Consider the following 18,055-nt stretch of genomic DNA (forward strand, 5'->3'; position numbering starts at 1 on the left):
CTGAGTATGTGATGCCTTTGAGTACAATCATGGGGTTTTTTTTATTCAACAAAGGAAGCAATAAACTACTTCCACTTTACCACAAAAGTACATTTCCATTTAAACTCGAGGTGCGTCATAGAACCAATATGAGTAGAATATACTACTTTGTGTACTTAGTGTAACTCCAGACAAACATTTATATGTATAAAGTGGAGAAGAATACGAACTTTTGTTGGGATTTTATTGCCGTGTCTGAAAAATTTTCAATGTTGTCCAATTTGTCAAATGTTGCTGTTGTATTCCTGTTCCCCCTGGCTCCTGTATCTCCTAAAAGGGGCCACAGGCAGAATTAAAATGATCTAGAAGTGTAAAAGTTTAAAAAGTGGACTAGGCAATTTTTTTTTTTTTTTTTTAATGGAATAGGAAAGTGGGGAAGAGTGTGAGCTCCTGTTGGGTTTTTACTATGAGATCTCTGTTAGAGAGAGTTCCCTTTGCTTACTGTCCTGTGACAAGCATTTAACCAAGTAGGAAGCAGCATAGACAAAAATAAATATATTTTTAAAGTAGATTAGGAGAAGGCTAGACCTTTTTGTTGCCATCCGTTGCCCTCACCTCCTGTCTGTAAGGGAAAATTTCTCTAAAGCATTGGTCTTCACACTGTGGTCCACAGGCTGAATGCGGCCCTTTTGCTTGCTCTTATTTGACCCTTGGGGCACAGTTCACCACTCACTGATGAGGCACTATTCCTCCAACTGAAACAAGGCACTATTCCTCCAATGATGGGGCACTATTCCTCCACTGACACCAATGACGGGGCACTATTCCTCCACTGACACCAATGACGGGGCACTATTCCTCCACTGACACCAATGACGGGGCACTATTCCTCCAACTGATACAAGGCATTATTTCTTCCACTGACACCAATGATAGGGCACTATTCCTCCACTGACACCAATGATGGGGCACTATTCCTTTAACTGACACCAATGATAGGGCACTATTCCTCCATTGACACCAATGATAGGGTACTATTCCTTCCACTGACACCAATGATGGGGCACTATTCCTCCACTGACACCAATGATGGGGCACTATTCCTCCACTGACACCAATGATGGGACACTATTTCTCCGACTCACACTGATTGCTTATTAGAGCTTGATATCCTACTTGTTATGGTCCTGAAGAAGCTACGCATTATGCGAAATGCATTCACCATTGGATTGGACCTACATACCTCCACCTACATTGTATAGGTCAGTGATGGCGAAACTTTGGCACCCCAGATGTTTTGGAACTACATTTCCCATGATGCTCACTGCGGAGTGCATGAGCATCACGGGAAATGTAGTTCCAAAACATCTGGGGTGCCAAAGTTTCACCATCACTGGTATAGGTTATTGTATATACAACAGGTGGTACTATTTTGGTCTGGTTGGGGTACATTTTCGTTCCAGACTCATATGTGGAGTTCCGTGGACTGTATTCTTTTAAACATGTGTACGCATTACTGTCTTTACTATGAATTGTGAATAAATATTTTGTCTTTTTATTTACAAACTGTAAGGAAAGGCCTTCTGTGCACAGGCTTAAACATGTTTCCTTACGTGCTCGCAAGAATTGGGCACTGGCTAATGCTTGCGTGGCACACGAGCCGTAGCGCATTCCCATGCGCGCAATGCTTGCGTACACCTGTGACAGATGCTGCCGCCAAACGGGCTATGTCAATTCAACCAGTGCTAAGGATCAGTGCTGCTTTGTCTTCAGCCTCCTGTGTAACCTGTGACCCTTTGAATCTGTATCCTGCTTCCAGTTGCTGACCCGGCTTGTCTTGACCATTCTTTGAACTCCACCTGCATTGACCTTGGCTTGTCCCCTGACCTCCAATTCAGTCTACTCCATTGGCTCCTGTTTTACTGACCTGGCTTGTTTCCTGACCATGCTCCTGCCTGTGCCCTGTACCCAAATCCATCTTGTCTGTATATGACAGAGCTGGCCTGACTCTGCTACTCTGCCTGCTGTCGCCAGTACCAGGTGCCTGCCTGCTTGCCTGCTTGCTGGAGTCATCTGGCGACTTCTCCTGCCCAGCGTGGACACCTGCCCTGCTGCTAGCAAGACTTACAGGCACTCATGGCACTCTGTACTCCTGCACCTCCTCTCCACACTATCAGGGGCCCAGATTCAGGGGTGTAAGAGAGGCCTTCCTCATCATATCAGGCTCTGCTGCCAGGTACGTGATACATACTGTATAAGAGTGTTTGTTCCATGTGGGTGCCAATAAAGTCCAACATAGGTAGGATACACCGCTGCAATCTTTTTGTCCCACTTACACCAACGATGGGACACTATTCCTCCCACTGACACCAACCATGGGGCACTGCTTCTCCCACTGACACCACTGGTGGGGTATTAATCCTTGCACAAATACCAATAACGGGGCACTATTCCTTCTCTTGCTGACCACTAGCGCTATAAAACATTTTTATACTCCTACTAACCAGCAAAATTAGACATTTTCTACTCCTACTTGCCACAGTCCAGCCACTCTATAGCATGAAGGAAAGTAAACCAGCCCTTTGTTTAAAAAAGTTTGGAGACCCCTGCTCTAAATGAATCCAGGAATCCTATTTCTCCTAGTCTTTATCCAAAACTGGAAAAATAAATTTGGCCCGGGCTTACACTTTTCAACCGGACTGGTTCCGACGGGACGAATCCGTCGGACAATCCGACCACATGTGGGCTTCATGGGACCTGCAGTGCACTTTTTCGGTCGAAAATCAGCCGGACTTTAGATTTGGAACATGTTTCAAATCTTTCTGACGGACTCGAGTCCGGTCGAAAAATCCACTTGTCTGTATGCTAGGGCAGCTATTGGCTACTGGCTATCAACTTCCTTATTTTAGTCCGATCGTACGTCATCACGTACGAATTCGTCGGACTTTGGTGTGATCGTGTGTAGGCAAGTCCGTTCATTCGAAAATCTGTCGAAAATCTGAAGGAAGTCCGCCAAAAGTCCGTCGAAACTCCATCGGAAAGACTGTCGGACCGTTGATGCAGAAAAGTCCGCCCGTGTGTACACGGCATAACCCCTCCCTATTCTGTCCAAAGTTAGAAATAAAATTTAGAAATTTGTTTGAGTTATATTTCAAGCTTCATGCAAGGCATTAAGAAAGTATATATTTTTTATTGTATTGGGACTTTATATGAGGCAAAGGCCTAAAATACCAAATACCTCCATCCCTATTTATTGGCAAAGAGGGGAGAGGGACAAAGGTTGGGACTTTAAATGAAGCTTGTGGCTGCAAAAGAGTACAATGATTGTAAAGAAATATATAAAAATATATTGATATATAGTTGATAAACTTAGTAACATAAGTAAAACGGTAATGCATCATGATATTAACTAGCACAGTGCAATTTAAAGTACAGTTGATACTAAGAGGTACAGAATTGTATAAATTCAAGAATAGTAAACAATAATACACAATTAAATTAATTGACATTTTAAAGTTCATATATATTCATTCACATGTAGGGATGGTACAATTATATAAAAGATAGTTAATGACATTGATTATTGCCATGGTATTCATGCAAGGCAAATATAATCTGAATAGCTCAATTGCAAGGTAGGAGAATGTTTAGAATGATTTTCTACAGCTTGATCAGTCAGTGGAAGTGGAAGCCAGCACTGAAACCATCTACATTCCTTTCCTCATCGAAAGCCAAACAATGAGCAAAACAAAGAAAAAAAAAAATAACACTATATTTGTCTTATGAGGACGTCAGCAATGACTTGGCTGGGATCACCGTCTTTCTCGTCTGACCAATAGAAGGGTTTGAGCACCACTGACGGGTTGTCCAGAAGTGGTCACCTTGGGCCTCTTTCCCACTATCTCACCAGCTGTTCCAAACACAAGGGACTGAAACAGCCTACCCTGACATTACGATGGAGGAGTTAATGCCGTTGCCTTACGTCTGTTCAAGCTTAAAATAGGTCCAGAGAGAATACTTCCATCCAAGACTTCCATTTTCGCGTGCGGACATTGGCCAAATTTCAGTTCACGAGCCGCAGAAAGCCCATACAATACCAAATGGTCACTAGAGGTATACTCCCAAATTACATTATGTATTCTCTACTTTTTCCTGGATGGACTCCCAGAACCTTTAAAATATTCAGCTTTCCTAAACAATAACAGAATTTAAGCCTATGCAGGATATGGACTTAAAATAATCCCGGTGGTGTTGGCGGAATTCAGATCAATGTCTAATGTTTTTCTCTCTTTTTTTTTTTCAAAAGGAGAAAATCTTACAACCACTTAAGTTATTCTATATTTCATGAGTCGAGCTGAAGTTTTCCCATTGAGCCGCTAACACGTATGGAAAGGCTAAGCCAAATGTAGCGTTGAAGTCATCTAAGGGACTCCCCCTCGGGTGTCAAGGAATTGCATTTACAACTGCCCCCCGCCTGCCTTGTCACATAAAAAGTGACATGTTTTTTTCACTTCCACATTTCGGGTGTGAATTAAATCCTTGCTGTCCTTTCTGTTCTCAAGGAGAAAGCCTGGTACGGCCATCAAAAGGACTGCCTAATTTGGCGCTACAAGCTCAGCGAGAGATTTCAGCACAAAGCTACACGAGGTGTTAGTGTCACGCGTAAAATAAAAGGAGAACATGCTAATAAAGCCCCACGGCAAGAAGGAGGCTAAGGCAAGGCCAACTGATGTGCTCGAAGCCTAAAGGGTATGTCAAGGCAAAAATGAAAAAAAAATAGCTTATTTTGAACCTCTCTGCAATACATGTACATTTCCCCATGTTTTATCTCTTTAAACATGCTGCAAGTACAGAAGATTAACAGTTCATGTGCCAGAAATATAGTATGTTCCTACCTTCCTCTTTGGCTCTTAATTCCAAAGCAGGTGGTATCAGCCCTGCCTGCTTCATTTCTGGTGCATTACAAAGAACACAGACCTCTCGCCCTCTCCCTCCCCCATCCTCAACTTCATATCCCCTCTTTGGGCACATGCAAAGAACACAAGAATTTAATTATACTTGTACAACTATCATACTTACTGTCTCAGATTTACCAGGACATTCCAGCCTTTTAGTTGGTTGTCCTATAGTGGGCTATGTCCGGGGCTATGTCCCAGGATCATTGCCTGTGGCTTGCTAAGGGCTATTGTGCAGTAGCACTGAGTTGGTGCTCAGTTTTCCTGCTGTTGAATTTGTCAGTGTGTAAAGAGGATGGGACAATGTGCATTCTGGGACTGAGTGGAAATGACCCTGCATCAGCCATAGGTGTCGCTAGCATTGGGCACCTGGGAGAACCCACAGGAGATGAACGCTAATAACTCTAGTTTTATTTATCCGTGTCCTAGGATCACAGCGCAAGGCTTGCTGAGCGTTACTTTGCAGTAACTCTGAGCCAGTGTTCAGAGTTTCTTCTGTTGGATTGATCAGTGCTGGAGAATTATGGCACACAGTGCCTTCTGGGACTGAGTGGATGTGACCCTACATCTGTCATGGTATTGCTAGCATTGAGCAACTGGAGCACCCCAGCAGAGGTGGTCACTCTTTTGCTATACTCTCCTTTTCAGTATTTTTATTTTTTTTTCACAAAGCTGAACTCCAAGCAAACAGCCAAAAAGCAATGCCAGACAGTGTGGTCAATGACCTCACTTTTATCTGTTGCACTTACACAATTAAGTTTGGTTTCTCTCAAGTCATGAAGTTTGGTCATCAACCAAACCCCTTCCTTTGACAAAGAGGTAAATATAAGAGTGAATATCTAATGTTATAACATAGAAAAAGTAATGCCAAGGAATGGAAGCACCCCAAATTTGAGTGAATATGCAGGTCTCTGAGGTTGACAAGAATGGAGTCAAGAACTACTGCAGCAAGACTTCGCCAATGGAGTCCTCAATGAATGACCCTATTCTTTGGCCCAAGGGTTAGTTTGGTATAGTTCTGTAGGGAGTCACTATGTGTCTCCAAACCCCATGGTGTTATTGTTAGATCCCAGTGTAAGGTTCCTTTCATGGGTCACTCCTCCTGTATGACTACTGGACAGTAGGCACTGCTACGCCCGGATATATAAGGATTGGGCTTTGGGTAGCGAGGGTCTGTGCGGTAGATGCCCTCTGGTGTTATGAAGAGTATTGAGAACACATTTTCTTCTGAGCCTAGCAATGGACTTCCCTGTAGCCCTGGATAGCCTTAAGTGGGCTCCAGAGGAATGTGGAAACTGACTTAATTAAGTAAGACACTTTCTTTTCAAACCCTTTTTTGATAGAAGGACTGGGACACTTTCCATTATATGGAGCAGGCAAAGGTCTCTCTTCTCCAAAAGACCATTTGTAACTGTTCCATTAAGCATGTGCTGACTTCACTCAGAACGACTGATGTTATGTTAACCATTACTACATGACCATTACTACATGAAGTTGGCACCATTATAGAGGAACTGTTTAGGTAGGGAATTATTCTTGGGCACAGATTTGTGTCTAGGGACAGAGCTTAAGGAAGGTGGTGCTGAGTTCTAGTCAGGCCAAGCTGGACCTCCCATGGGTGAAGTAAGTGTGTTTTAGCCACAATAGTCAAACAGTCATGAAGTTACTCCAACCAATTAATAGAAAAAGTTAACTGCCTGTATGTGTAACTGCTACACAACACAAAGACATATAAGACTCTAGAAGGTCACTCAATCCCACCAGGTCACCCCAGTAGCTGAAGTATCACTTCTAGATGGAGCTGCCCTTTAAATACATATTTACTTGGTGCTGGAAACCAATATGTGCAACAACAGCCAAACATTTTCCTAGCAGAACGCCTGAAATGCAGTAACTTTGCTAAGTAGTTTATGCGTTTAACTTTTCACCTTTGGGAACTTCTGCCATAGAGCGGAGTCGGTCTGATTAGTGCAGTCCTCCTTTAGCCTGTTTGCACAAGCACAAGTCTTGTCGAATTATTGCTAAGTGAAAACTAATTAGCAAGCGGTGGCCAACACAGATCTAGCTGTGGGCCCGGAGAGGAGGCTGTCTGCTTTTCAGACTAAACACTGCGACCCCACTAGGCTGATCCCTTCGGGAGCTTCTCAGCCTTGGTCTGTCGACACACATCCCGTTGTTCCTAATTAACCTCTAGAGCACTTTTCTCGTTTCTGTTTATTTTTTTTCCCATTATTGCAGTTGGCGTTTCCCCTTCCCTTTGTTACTCAAACATGCACACGTTTCAGGCAACAAGAGGATAATGCTATCAAAGTAGGACACGTTTAAAGAGGATCTGTCACTTTGGATAGGTTTGTATACTAGACTTGCCCAAAAAAAAATCTGCCATTTTCACAGCTAGCTAACGCTTTCTTATAAAAAAAAAGAAACTTGGCTTTTAGCTTAGGGTTTGGCCTGCAGAAGGGTAAGTACACATGGGCAGGGTTTTTTAATCTTAGCTTAAATGCAAGCATTAAGAGCATTACGCACTGCAAGAATTTGCAAAGGATTTAAAAGGCACCAAGCAGCTTTCTGGAGGCTGACTTGAAAAAAGTGTTAAAAAGTAACTAGCCTGGTTCCTTTGTGCTCTTCAATTGGAAAAGATGTATAGTTGCTGATTATATGTACATAGCTGTTGGTGGTCACATACAGTATATAGTTGGTGGTTACATGCACATGGGGTTGGTGGTCATGTATATAGCTGGTGGTATATGTACATAGGGGTTGGTGGTCACATATATAGTTGGTTACAGGTACATAGGGGTTGGCGGCCATTTATGTAGTTGATGGTTACATGCACATAGGGGTTGGTGGTCATGTATATAGCTGGTGGTTATATGTACATAGGGGTTGGTGGTCACATATATAGTTGGTGGTTACAGGTACATAGGGGTTGGTGGCCACATGTATAGATGGTGGTTACGTGTATATAGAGGTTAGTGGTTACATATATACAGTGGATGGTGGTTACATGTATGTAAATAGGGGTTGGTGGTCACATTTATAGTTAGTGGTTACATGCACATAGGGGTTGGTGGTCACATATATAGTTGGTTACAGGTACATAGGGGTTGGCGGCCATTTATGTAGTTGATGGTTACATGCACATAGGGGTTGGTGGTCATGTATATAGCTGGTGGTTATATGTACATAGGGGTTGGTGGTCACATATATAGTTGGTGGTTACAGGTACATAGGGGTTGGTGGCCACATGTATAGATGGTGGTTACGTGTATATAGAGGTTAGTGGTTACATATATACAGTGGATGGTGGTTACATGTATGTAAATAGGGGTTGGTGGTCACATTTATAGTTAGTGGTTACATGCACATAGGGGTTGGTGGTCATGTATATAGCTGGTGGTTATATGTACATAGGGGTTGGTGGTCACATATATAGTATGTGGTTACAGTTACATAGGGGTTGGTGGCCACATATATAGATGGTGGCTACGTGTATATAGGGGTTGGTGGTTACATATATACAGTGGGTGGTGGTTACATGTATGTAAATAGGGGTTGGTGGTCACATTTATAGTTAGTGGTTACATGCACATAGGGGTTGGTGGTCATGTATATAGCTGGTGGTTATATGTACATAGGGGTTGGTGGTCACATATATAGTTGGTGGTTACAGGTACACAGGGGTTGGTGGCCACATATATAGATGGTGGTTACGTGTACATAGGGTATATAGGGGTTGGTGGTTACATATATACAGGGGATAGTGGTTACATGTATGTAAATAGGGGTTGGTGGTCACATGTATAGTTAGTGGTTACATGCACATAGGGGTTGGTGGTCATGTATATAGCTGGTGGTTATATGTGCATAGCAGTTGGTGGTCACATATATAGTTTATGGTTACTTTTTTTTTAAACCAGACTAACTGATGTGGAAATCTTGCAAAAAGACCTGAACAAATTAATGGGGTGGGCGACTACATGGCAAATGAGGTTCAATGTAGAAAAATGTAAAATAATGCATTTGGGTGGCAAAAATATGAATGCAATCTATACACTGGGGGGGGAACCTCTGGGGGAATCTAGGATGGAAAAGGACCTGGGGGTCCTAGTGGATGATAGGCTCAGCAATGGCATGCAATGCCAAGCTGCTGCTAATAAAGCAAACAGAATATTGGCATTAAAAGGGGGATCAACTGCAGAGATAAAACGATAATTCTCCCGCTCTACAAGACTCTGGTCCGCCCGCACCTGGAGTATGCTGTCCAGTTCTGGGCACCAGTCCTCAGGAGGGACGTACTGGAAATGGAGCGAGTACAAAGAAGGGCAACAAAGCTAATAAAGGGTCTGGAGGATCTTAGTTATGAGGAAAGGTTGCGAGCACTGAACTTATTCTCTCTGGAGAAGAGACGCTTGAGAGGGGATATGATTTCAATTTACAAATACTGTACTGGTGACCCCACAATAGGGATAAAACTTTTTCGCAGAAGAGAGTTTAATAAGACTCGTGGCCACTCATTACAATTAGAAGAAAAGAGGTTTAACCTTAAACTACGTAGAGGGTTCTTTACTGTAAGAGCGGCAAGGATGTGGAATTCCCTTCCACAGGCGGTGGTCTCAGCGGGGGAGCATTGATAGCTTCAAGAAACTATTAGATAATCACCTGAATGACCGCAATATACAGGGATATGTAATGTAATACTGACACATAATCACACACATAGGTTGGACTTGATGGACTTGTGTCTTTTTTCAACCTCACCTACTATGTAACTATGTAACTATGTAACATGCACATATGGGTTGGTGATCACATATATAGTTGGGGGTTACGTATACATAGGGGTTGGTGATCACAAGTATAGTTGCTGGTTACATATACATAGGATTTGGCGATCACATATATAGTTGCTGGTTACATGTACATAGGGGTAAGTGGTCACATATATAGTTGATGGTTACGTGTACATAAGAGTGGGGGTGAAATAAAATATTGTTGATGGTTACACATACATAGAGGTTTGTGGTCCCATGTATAGATGGTGGTTACATAATGGTTGGTGGTCACATATACAGTTGGTAGTTATATAGGGGTTGGTGGTCACATATATAGCTGGTGGTTACATGTACATAGAGGTTTAAACAACGATCACGTAAAAACAAACCTCTTTTTGCTGTGGCAGCAGGAAAAGTGAGCCTTAACATGTACTTAATTGGGAAGTTGCTCTACCCCCCGACAGCGGGAAGTTGCTCTACTTTTCCTGGCAGCGGGAAAAGGTTAAACTCAAAATTGTGCATTCACCAATAACATGGTATGATGTTGCTTCAGAGTACATGGTGGCATCCATATTTGCTCATTACATATGCAGACTATGTTTCCTCCTTAATAATAAACCACAGTTATTGTTTTTTCCTCATTCCCTCCATCAGTGCTGTCCTATCATATTGCTCGTAAGTCACTCATTAGGAGTGACATACAGAACAGTGCAGAGAACCTGAATTAGGTAAGTATTAAAAAAAAAAAAAAAAAAACTAACAAAAAACCTCTTGGATAAGCTTCCCAACGCTGGCTCAAACTCTATACTAACTGAAAATCTTGCATTGATTTCCCCTTTAAATCATCTGCTCAGCTTTTTTATTTCAGTGTTTTCCCAGCAGGATATCTTGAGCCATGTGTGGAATAAAAAAATATAATAAGTGTAATTGACTTTAGCCTACACCTGCTCATAAATAAATGTATAAGTGGGGAAATAGGCGCACGGTTTAAGAAGAGCGGGCTCCGCGGATTACACCAGGGTCTGAATTAACCTCCGTGCTGGAAAAAACAAGATCATTCCCTTTATTGTTCAACCTTTCCATTTCCTTTAACCCCTCACGCAACAGACTCTTTGTGCTGGGCCCTACACAGTGCAATCTGCAGGGCCATATCACATTAGTGTGTCATGGCACTATAAAGCACCCAATTACTACACCTCATGACAATGCACCTTCGCTCCAGAACTGTTCCCCTCAAGTCTTTTCTGCCACTAGATGTCCTCAGTCTTCCAGATTGAATGACACTGGGCATGACGAGGACATCCTGTGCATGTAGGGCGTTGTGGACACACCCCCTTAATGTAGAAAGACACGTCAACTCAACCTTTTGCTTCATTGAGAACTGCCCACCACTGGAGAAGATCTATAGAGGACCCTACATGTCAAGTGACTCCTTATGCTGGCCATAAATAGGGCATTTTTTAGAAAATTAACTACTCTTAATGAGTCAGAGAGTGGCACTGATGTGACTCTCTACTTCATCGAGATCTACCCAAACCAAAAATGTAATATATTGAAGATGTAAGAAGAAGGAGAATGAAAAAAACTACTCCAAGGAACAGCCCAGATGTAAAGGATAGTAAAAATGGCTTCAGCTTGACTCCTCCCAAACCATGCTCCTTCAACTAATTTCGCCCAGTCAACAGGGCTTAGTCATAGGAGTAGGGATATGATGGAGCTGATGGAAAATGTCTTTTTTTGCACTGCAGTTATTTTGGAGTGCCCTTCTACATGCCCCACTTCTATTCAGCTGGAGTTCATTTGCTTGTTCTTTTCAACCTGATCGCAGTGACTTATGATGCATAAATTCCATCAGCTACTCCATATCCCCACCCCTATGACTAAGCCCCAATGGCGACCCTAGGGGGGGGCAGAGGGGGCCCTGACCCCCCCCCCCAACATTATGCTGTGCCCCACCATGTGCCCCCCAAAAAAAAAATTTTTTTTTTTTTTTTTACAAAAAATCAATGTCTAAGAGGGAGAGAGTCCCCAGTCAGCTCCTGCGGGTGATTCCTCCCCCCTCCCCTGCTCGCTGACACTGCATAATGCGAGCGTTCACACAACCACGGACGCCTGATCTGCTCCTTCACCTGCATCCTCATTGGCAGGGAGAAGAGCGAGTTGCAGGAAGGACTCCACCAGGACTTTCAGTTACTGAAAAAACAGACTGATTTCTCCCATCCTTAGGACAGGAGAACCAGCCTGTAAATTCCAAGAGATGCCAGACCAGCACTGTCAATAGCAGGGGCAGGACAGCAAGAGGAGGCTGGGGAACCCCACAGTGGCAGAACACCAGGGCCCGGAGGCAAGACAACCTTTGCAACCCTGATAGTTCTCCCACTGCTGTGGATCCTTATATTTTCTTGGTATGCTGGTGACATATATCTCTTGTTTTCTGCCACCCTGGGGGACCCCAATACAGTAGGAAGGGAGCTTACTGCAGAACATGTGAAAGGGCCCGTTGTGGGGTCGTAGTAAAGGGCCCCAGGATATATATATATATATATATATATGCATTTTATAGTTGCCCCCCTACTTTTGTCCCTGTCCCCCCATGTGCCCCCCCTAAATTTGAAAGCTGGAGACGCCACTGCTAAGCCCTGTGGGCTGGGTGGGGCAAAACGAGGCACTGGGTGGGGCCTGGAAGGAGTCAGGCTGAAGCTACTTGTACTCTACTTTACACCTGGGCTGTTCCTTGCAGTGCAGTGTTTTATTCTCCTTCTTCTTCGTATGTATACACACAGAGCCGGTACAGGCTCTCGTAACGCCGGCACCTACAACCAATGTGAGTCACTTGATTATCACAGGACCACTGTCTATATGGTTCTTTTTAGGCTTTTTTCCCCTTTGCTTTTTCCCCTCTGATCTGGCTCAATCGCTAACATGAATGAGCCCTTGGCCTCTTCTCTGGGCTGAATGGTCCATGATGGTGCAGATTTGATGGCATCAATGATGTCCTTTTCTGAGCCATTACACGGTAAATGCAGGTTGCACGGCGATGACCCCTAAAGGGAACGAGTCAGAAAATGTTTGTTATAAAATCTACTAGTACACTACATTGTCAAAACTATTGGCACACCTGCCTTTATACACATGAACTTTAATGGCATCCCAATCTTAGTCCGTAGGGTTTAATATTGCGTTGGCTCCACCTTTTGCAGCTACAACAGCTTCAACTCTTTTGGGAAGGCTGTCCACAAGGTTTAGGAGTGATGTTGGATGAGAAAGCCTGGCTCGCAGTCTCCACTCTAATTCATCCCAAAGATTGGGTTGAGATCAGGTCAGTCAAGTTCCTCCACCTCAAACATGCTCATTTGTGTCTTTATGGACCTAGCTTTGTGAACCAGTGCGTAGTCATGTTGGAACAGGAAGGGGCCATCCCCAAATTGTTCCCACAAAGTTGGGAGCATGAAATTGTCCAAAATGTCTTGGTATGGTGTTGCCTTAAGAGTTCCCTTCACTCGAACTAAGGGGCCAAGCCCAACCCCTGAAAAACAACCCCACACCATAATCTCCCCTCCACCAAATGATTTGGACCAGTGCACAAACTAAGGTCTATAAAGACATGAATGAGCACTGCAAAATATAAAGTGCAGCGCTAAATTAAACAGAAAATATGAATGACACAATGCTTACCAGCATGTGAAAATAAAGTACAATGCGCAATGATCAATATGCAATATCACTATAACTAATATGCAACATTGAATAATAATGAAATTAATAAAATCTACGTACCACTAACATAATACAGTATAGCATATAACGTACTATAATACGTGCAATAAACAAATGTGCAAATTGCGCAATATGGAATAACAAAGTGAACAAAAAAATTTCATATGTGACTGATATACAAATGTAAAAAAATCTGATAAAAAGAGAAATGTTCTTGTTAACTATTGTGCAGTGAAGGAGATCCCACTAGTATTCAGTGGAGGAGAACCCACAAGAAGTGAACAGTGTTGGTCAGATGTTTGGCAGCGTGTCACCCATTACCATAGTTAAGATAAAAGGCTTACCAGAAAGCCAGCGACCACCCTTTCTCAGGGGGGTCACAAAGCGCTTGTTTGGATTCAAAGATCCACTGGAAGGATGTCCAAGCACCTCTCATCAGAAGCCTCTATGTACACCGGATGGCAAACAGCAGCCAGAACATCAGACAGCCTCAATAACAGGGTGCTTAATATGTAGAGAGACAAAAGACCCAGGATAGTGTAGTATTGTCCATTAGGCAGTTTTTTGGCAATGCTGCAGTGTTGCATACAAACAATTTAAACTGGGGGGCACAGCTCCAGTGCAAACAAGCCAAAACTATTCCTTGTAAATTACAAATCCATGGAAGTGATCGCACATGCGCAGAATGCGTGAGCGTGGCGTCCTGACGATTGTTTCGTCAAAGGTGACATCATCAGGGGTATGGATGAGCACATTTGGGGTTGGAGGAACCTGACTGGCTTGTCCTCAACCTGATAGAACACCCTTGGGATGAATTAGAGCGGAGACGGCGATCCAAGCCTGCTCGTCAAACATCAGTGCCTGACCTCACAAATGCGCTTCTGGAGAACAATCAAATATTCCCATAGACACACTCCTAAACCTTGTGGACAGCCTACCCAGAAGAGCTGAAGCTGTTATAGCTGCAAAGGCTGGGCCAACTCAATATTGAACCCAATTACTAAGACTGGTATGCTATTAAATTTCCTGTGTGTGTAAAGGCAGGTGTCCCAATACTTTTGACAATATAGTGTATATACCCACCTACTGGGCTAAGTGACACTGGGTCAGAAATCTGGGGACATCTTGTGGTGGAGGAGTGGTACTACAGAGGACAGCTGTGGATTAAATGTCAGCATTGCAGCCCGAGGGCTTAGGACATTTTTGACAATAAAATGTATTTTATGTTTAATGAATAAAAAAAAGAAATATTCTATAAATACACCCATAAGTGGTTATTGATACTCTTGTAGTATCCTCGAAATGTTAGAGGCCCTGAGTTATAACTGCACGATGGACTCTCTGTTCTGCAGCCCCTTCAACCCTGCCGAGACACAACGAGCGGCCCAAAGCTCACAGCAACTCCTGGCACTCTCAGACCTTTTCACGGAAGGGTTTTAAATGAAGCCACATAATCCATGAGAGCAAGGTGAGCAAAGATAGCACAAGACTGACACAAGTGTCATTTTCAAAGCCCATCTGTTTTCACCTGGCAGATCAGCACCGCTGGGAGCTTGCTCTCCCCATAAGCTGCTTTGAAAGTTGAGCAGGTACTGCAGCAGAGCAAAGATTTAGCTGCCATCTCCCTGGTGGCTGCCGGACTAGAAGCAAAAATATGGAAAGTGATGGCGTTTTAACCCCTGAGCTGCTGGAAAGATCTCACTGCAAACCCTCCTGGGACTAAACCCACTCATTCATGTAGACTTTATGGTTAATAGAGCTGCACCGCAGTATCCAAGCAAGAAAAAGAGAAAATAAATTCATTTTGTATACACCGTACATAACGCATTTTATTGTATCAAAGCCTGTTATGATTTTCAGAAAATGTCCGTCCTGCTATTTTATCCTATTGACCAGTGATCTCCAAACTGCAGCCAGTGGGCCTGGATGTGATCCTTTGCTTGCCTTTATCCGACCCTTGGGGCACTATTCGTTTCACTGACTACAAAATGAGTCATCATACCTTCCAATGACACCAACAATGGGGCACTATTACACCCATTGACACCAACAATGGGGTACAGTTTCTTGCAGTGACACCAATGATGAGGCACTAGTCCTTCTACTGACACGAACAATTTGGTAATATTCCTTCCACTGACACCAGCAATGGGGCACTATTCTTGCCATGACACCAACAATGGGGCACTATTCCTTCTACTGACACCAACGATGGGACACTATTCTCTCCACTGACACCAACAATCGGGCCTTCTTCCTTCCACTGACACCAACACTGGGGCACTGTACTGTTCCTTCCACTGACACCAATGATGGGGTACAATTCCTCCCACTCTTGCCAATGATGGGGCAGGATTCCTCCCACTGACACCAATGATGGGGTACTATTACACCCATTAACACCAACAATGGAGCACTATTCCTCCCATTGGCACCAACAATGGAGCACTATTCCTTCCACCATGTAATTTATTACTGGCTGCGATTACTGGCTGGACCAAGAACCAAAACAGCTGGCTTATGGGGGACAGTCCTATGATCTCCCTCCCGTTAATAACATAACAATTCTTTTAGTGGGCAGCAAAATACTGGCCAAGTATTATTTCTGCACAAATCGTTCAGCAGGTCGGTAACTAGGCTGGGCATCTGAATTTGCTAAAGCAACTCATAGCAACCAATGATTGTGAACCCCCCCTGGTAAAATGATGGCTCTGTTTCGATTTTGCTGCTATGGGAACACCTGATCCTGCTGAATCCTGGCTACACAAATAGCAACCATTGACTTTCAACCTACCCCGGTGAAATGGGGGATCTAATGTGACTATGGGAACACCTGAATTTGACCAACCCTGGCACTACAAAGAGCAAGAAAATAGTCCTGGACGGCCGCACACCGATACAACACCTTTATTTCTCGATTAAAAACATTTACGCGTTTCACACCGTGGGTTGGTGCTCAGTCAGAGCTATGGCTAAGCTCCAGCCCACGGTATGAAACACGTAAGCTGTTTTCCCCTTCCTGTGTACAGTATGGACTGACTGTTTTTGGATTTTTAATCTAGAAATAAAGTGTTGTATCGGTGTGCGGCCATCCAGGACTATTTTCTTGCTGTTTGATTCACTGCAGAGCCTGCACCTGTGTGCCTCACTAGGGCGTGTATTCTATGGAACTCTTGTCTGGGAGCGGCAACCTTCTCTCTTTCGTCTAAAATCTGGACTAACCCTGGCATTACGCAAAGCAACCAATGTCTTTGAACCTGCTCCAGTAAAATAGTGGCCCTATTGTGATCCAGTTACTATGGGAACACCTACATTTGCTGAACTCTGGGGTTACTCATAGCAACCAATGGCTTTTACCCTGTCTTAGTAAAATGGTGCCTCTATTTTGACTCGGTTGCTATGAGGACCTGGACCCTAAATTTACTCATAGCCACCAATGACTTTTAAGCTGGCCCAGTAAAATGGTGTCTCTGTTTTGACTCGGTTGCTATGGAGACACCCAAATCCTGGTGTTCCCAACAGCAACCAATGACTTTTAACATTCCCTGGTAAAATGGTGCCTCTTTTTTGGCTCGGTTTCTATGCAGACACCTGAATACTGGTGTTAACCATAGCAACAAATGACTTTCAACCTGCCTCAGTAAACAGTGCCTCTATTTTGGCTCTGTTGCTATGGAGACACCTGATTTCAGGTGTTACTCAAAGCAACAACTTTCTTTTAACCTGTCCCGGTAATGGTGCCTCTATTTTGACTCGATTGCTATGAGGACCTGGACCCTAAATTTACTTATAGCCACCAATGACTTTTAAGCTGGCCCGGTAAAATGGTGCCTCTGTTTTGATTCGGTTGCTATGGAGACACCTAAATCCTGGTGTTACCAATAGCAACCAATGACTTTCAACATGCCCCGGTAAAGTGATGCCTCTGTTTGACTCGGTTGCTATGGAGAAACCTTAATACTGGTGTTGCCCATAGCAACAAATGGCTTTCAACCTGCCTCAGTAAATGGTGCCTCTATTTTGGCTCTGTTGCTATGCAGACACCTGATTTCGGGTGTTACTCAAAGCAACAAATTACTTTTAACCTATCCCGGTAATAGTGCCTCTATTTTGACTCGGTTGCTATGGAGACACCTGAATCCTGTGTTACCCATAGCAACCAATTACTTTTAAGCTGCCCCGGTAATATGCCGAGTCAAATGTGACCCAGCTGCTATGGGAACACCTGAATTTGCTAAACCCCAGTATTACACAAAGCAGCCAATGGCTTTAAACTTGCCCCGGTAAAATGGCGGCTCTATTGTGGCTCAGTTACTATGGGAACATTTAATTTCCCGAACCCCAGTGTTACACATAGCAACCAATGACTTTTTTGGGGGGCATATCAGATATTAAACTGATAAGAACAGATACTACACTTGATCTTAGCCAAAAGGCCGAGAGGCGACCAATGGCCTTTAACCTGCCTCGGTAATGTCGGCTCTATTGTGACTCAGTTGCTATGGAAACAATTGAATTTGCCACACCCTGAGGTTACACATAGCAACCGATGAATGTGCCCTTGCCCCGGTAAAATGGCGGCTCTATTGCGACTCAGTTGCCATGGGAACACAGGCACTTCCTTTATAT

The 18,055-nt window shown here is 43.6% G+C and overlaps 1 protein-coding gene and 1 pseudogene across 22 annotated transcripts in view; both read right to left on the reverse strand.

The window, feature by feature from the left end:
* Positions 1–18,055, reverse strand: part of CELF4 (CUGBP Elav-like family member 4) — a 1,454,628-nt gene that overhangs the window by 390,649 nt on the left and 1,045,924 nt on the right. The gene's annotated exons all lie outside the window — the stretch shown is intronic.
* Positions 17,742–17,874, reverse strand: LOC141124319 (U2 spliceosomal RNA; annotated as a pseudogene).

This window comes from Aquarana catesbeiana, linkage group LG01 (assembly GCF_042186555.1).
Source record: "Aquarana catesbeiana isolate 2022-GZ linkage group LG01, ASM4218655v1, whole genome shotgun sequence".
NCBI lineage: Eukaryota > Metazoa > Chordata > Amphibia > Anura > Ranidae > Aquarana > Aquarana catesbeiana.